Source organism: Gracilinanus agilis, chromosome 3 (genome assembly GCF_016433145.1).
Source record: "Gracilinanus agilis isolate LMUSP501 chromosome 3, AgileGrace, whole genome shotgun sequence".
NCBI classification, from domain to species: Eukaryota; Metazoa; Chordata; class Mammalia; order Didelphimorphia; family Didelphidae; genus Gracilinanus; species Gracilinanus agilis.
Genome location: NC_058132.1, coordinates 138285068 through 138289992, shown reverse-complemented (window position 1 = coordinate 138289992; position 4925 = coordinate 138285068).

Below are 4925 nucleotides of genomic sequence, written 5' to 3'. Positions count from 1 at the left end.
GGTACTGTTCCAATCTAGTCAAAAAAGAGAAAAGGACACATTATCATGGACACTTCCACATGACGGTTAGGCCGCTCCCCATAACAAGGAGCCTCGGCGGCCCACATAGCTAGGCTGGCACGCGTCCGCTCCCTCGGGTCGCTCCTCTCTGGTTCTAGACCATCACTCCCAGCTTTCCCCAGCTCGGGCTCTCTCGTCCTATCTCGTCCTAGGCTAAGTTGAGGCGAGTGGCTCTCTGCACTGGGCTAAAAGGCGTTTCCTCACTCCAAGCTCCTGCACCCGTGCAATCCCCAGTCCTCACCTGAACTGGATGATTAACAGACTTCCATCCCGTCCCAGGGATTCAAAATGGCATGGCTCAAACCCAACGCCGTCCCACTGACAGAGTCCTTATTGCCAGCCCTCTCCACTCGGTCCCCTACAACAGCCCTTCCACTGAGCGTTCTCCACAGTGCCTGCTCTCTTACCATGGAGAACAAATGCATGTTTCCTTCCTCACATTCTCCATCTTGTTGCCTCCCTCTCGATGATCGTCTTCCCTAGCTAACTCTTCTAGCATTCACTGCCACTCCAGGCGCTCCCTGACTGCTCAGCCACCTCTCTTCCTCGGAGGGTCCTTCCATCCATCGGCATCACCCAGTCACATTCTGGTGGCTACCTTCTGCTGACCTCTAGAATGATGTCCTTCCTTCCTCAGTGACTTCCGTGCTTGTCTCAGCCCCTCGTCCACCAGGGGACAATACACATTTATAACCTGACCCTGCAGTTCCGCAATCCTCTCATTTCCTCTGACCAACTCTTCTACCCCTCCTGAATGGTCACAGGGCAATATAAAATATAAACTCTATGTGGATCAATGGCACTTTGATTCATTGGGATGGATACATAGAGACAGACAAAGAGAGATAGACTGACAGAAAGACAGATAGATGACAGGAAGCTCTTTACAGTCCATAAAGCATTCTATAAATGGTAGCTATTACTATGTCTTGCACAATTCCTACCAAAACATATGAAATGGGAAAGCCTTAAATTGTTTTTCCATTGCTGAAAAAAGGGTATGTCTGTAGATAATATAAACTAAACACACACAAAAATGGCTCTTTCAAAGATAATGGGAAGAAAAGCATTCTTTGGTAAGTCAGCCATGACCACACAGATGCAGTCCATTTCTCTTTAATAGGTACACAGTATTCCATTCAATCCAGGAACAGTCCTTAAAAGTACAAATCAGAAAATATACTATGACACAAGAACTCTGTAAAATGGACTCATTATAAGTATCAGACTAGGAAGTTGGTCAATCTGGATTCTAGGCCGGACTCTGCCATTTTCCATCTTAGGCAAATCCTCCGTAAGTGAAATGGAAATGACTGTCCTGCCTACTATACAAAGCTGCTGGTAAGGATCAAATGAGATATAAAAGCACCTTGAAAAAATATTATCTAAAGAAAAGTTTTATTATAGTGTTATCTTGAAGGCAGGTAGATAAATTAATTTTAGTCTATATTTTATTACTCTTCTTATAATACATGGACCTTGAGCAGGGTAAATGTAATAACGGAAAGAGGACTGAACTTGTAAACAAGAGAAATGAATGGATTTGAAGTCTAGCTGATTTGATATCGCTTCGCCTCAGTTATTTCCTCCGGTTAAATAGAAGAGGAGAAATCATATCTATCTACCTTACAGAATTGTTTGGAGGAAAACGTTTTGTCAAACATAAAGGGGTCAACTTGGTGGCACAATGCATAAAGTGCCAGGGCTAGAGTCAAGAGGCTCAAATCTGGCCTCAGACACACAGTTGTGTGACCCTAGGCAAGTCATTTAACCCCATTTGCCTAGCCCTTGTCTCTATGTCCTAGAGTGGTTACTAAGAAAGGAAGAGAGGGAAATGGGAGGGGAGGGGGGCAGGGGGGAAGGGGGAAAAAAGACAAAGAGAGAAAGAGAGGGAGAGAGAGAGAGCGAGCACCTATAATTAGGATATCTTGGTCCCAAAGAAGAGATGAGAAAATATAACCTCTCTGACCATTTTGAAGAGATGGGCGTAAAACACTGTACATATCAGATTTGATTGGCAGGTTGGCTAATTTTGTTTAACTTCTTTATTCTTTGTGACAATGAATGCTGGAGGAGACAGAGGGGTATATGTAGAAATGAAGGTAAAGACAAAAGACAATCAAAACATTTTTTCATTGTTCAAAGCACCATGTAAAGGTTAGTTTTTATTGACAAATTTCACCTCTAATTTTGCCCATCAAAGTAACAGATTAGATAGACAGGCAGATAGACCAGCAGATAGACAGATAATAGTACATATTACCATGCAAATTTGCATTATAACAAATAGTAAAATTATGATAAATTCCAGCAAGGCTGTCCATTATGGGTTGTCTAAAGAATTAAAGTACTTTAACCTAAAGTAGGGTTAAAAGGCTAAGAGCTAAGTATTTATTTCTGTCTTTCATAATAGAGAAAAGAGCTAAAAACAAATTATCTTCCTTGGAGAAAAATATTATGATCATGTTATTGAAAATTTAATGTCCACAGTAAGTTTGTCTCATTATGTCAAGTATACAGGACGACTTATTCCTCTTATGGCTTTAGAGAGAAAGTTTCCAAAACATTTTGAAAGCATTATCTAAAAAATTATTGCTGAAAAGAATTTGCACAATTGTATAGACTTCATATTTCTTCCTTTCTTATTTCTGCTAATTTCAAAACCAATTATTTTGCCTTTAATCAATTTTTTTTCCTATAATCATTTATCAATAGGAGACTGAAGGGTTCAGAAGAAAGATAACATGATTGGGATAGAGATCTTGGGATCCAATCTCAGGTACTACAATAACAATACTATTTGCAATTGTAAGCAATCCCAAATTCGGTGACCTCTAAGGTCCAAGAATAGCTCTAAGGCTATGATCTTATAAACTTTAAGCCTATCCTTTTCCCTGAAGCTATAACATTATAGTAGTTCTGTTCATGGGATGATATCAACAGTACAGATCCATTCTTGATTCCTTCCTTGTTTTATTCCCAGAAGGAAAAAAAAAACCTCCTCTGAAATTAGAGTGAATAAATGCTTGCCAGAAGAGAACATCCTAAAATCTTCTTCATAAGCTTCTAATTCAAAGTGCACCTAAGTTCCACTATCAAGCTGAAAAAAGGAATAAAAGAAAATAAAGCAACCTCCTGCTCAAGATTTCAAAGGCAAAACCCTATCTCATTTGTCCAGTTTTAAAAGCTCCCTATAAAAGTGGTGTTGAAAATAGAATTGGAATGATGAAAGCCACTCCACCTTGTAATAATATCAAATAATATGAATTTTGCATTAGTAACTTTTATCTTCCCTTTCCTCACTGTCATATATGAATGAATGATAGCTGGGGCTCTGACACTAAAATAATTTTTCTTTTAACTTATTATATATTTATAACAGATTATCTATATTATGTTATATTGTTATATAAATTAACACTATATTAATATAAGTGCTATTGTATTGTTATATAAAAAAAGCAAAAAAATTGTAACAAAAAATAAAATTAAAAAGAGGGTACTGCCCTTAACAGCGTATCAGAGAAAAAAGTTATTAGTTTGTAAATGCCTTTTTTAAAAACATGTAGAAAACAATGCTTCACTTTAAAGAGTTGATTTTTAGTGGGCAGAAGCTACTAAGTAATTGGGTTTAGGAATGCACCAGGTAGCTGATGGCCTGCTTTTACCCCTCACCTGGCAGATGCCTTCTCCGAACTTCTCCAATTTAAAATTGTGATCATTCCAGCAGAAACCAGAATGCTCTTCAGAATATCTTTTTTGAGCACTAAATTTTTTTATTCTATTATGGTGTGAGCTAACCCCTTCTTTTCCAACTCGAATGTAATTCCTTCCAATTAGACTCAAACTCTGAAAGCAGAAAGTCTGTCTTCTTCTTCTTTGTATGCTCTACAAATGTTTAAAAAGGAATCAAAATGGTCCACCAATGTAGTAGGTATAAAAATAGAAGCTAATGATCAAGGGGAAAAATTTCAGCATTCACCAACTCTCTGAAAAAGGTCGAATATGCAACACATAGGAAAGAAACACAGATCTGTAAGAAGATCCATTCCTCAATGGGTAAGTCATCAAAAGACATGAAAACAGTTCAAGGGAAAACTGCAAAATATGAAAAATTGCTCTAATTTCCTAATTTTTTAAAAATACACAAAGTAACTGAGATTCATTCTCCTATCCAGCAAACTGGCAAAGATGGAAATAGTCAATGCAGGAAATACTGTAGAAATACAGACATTGTTGGTGAACCTGTGAATCGGTCCTAAACATTCTGGAAAGCAACTTGGAATTACTTGGCATTTGGATTTATACTAATAATGTGACCCCATCACCCAAGGAATTCCACCGCTACCAAATGTCCCAAGGAGACATAAGACAGACAAGATCTCACATACACCAAAATATAACAAAAATATAATCAAGTGAATGCTCCTCCATTACACAACTAAATAAACTGTGATATAAAATTAAACTGAATATTATTCTAAGAAATCATGAAGATAAAGAAATCAGAAAAACACAAGTGGTACCATGAAATAAGCAGACCAAGGAAAGCAATGTGTACAATGACCAGAACCAGGGGGAAAGGGGACATAAAAGGAAACAATGCTTTGTATTGTTGTGGATGAGTTTGAATCCCAAGAAAAGAGAAAATGCATCTTCCTCTCTTCTTTCCAGAGACAGGAGAGTATGGGGTGTGGAATACTGCACATTACTATTTCGAGGCTTTTCCTTCTTTCTTCTTTCCTCTGTGTCACAATGTCATGGGCTTAAAGTGGCCTTTGGAATTGCTCTAGGTGAGCCTTTCACAAACCTACCATCATGGTGGGGAGAGAATGATCAATGATGATTCTGGGCAGACTCATATT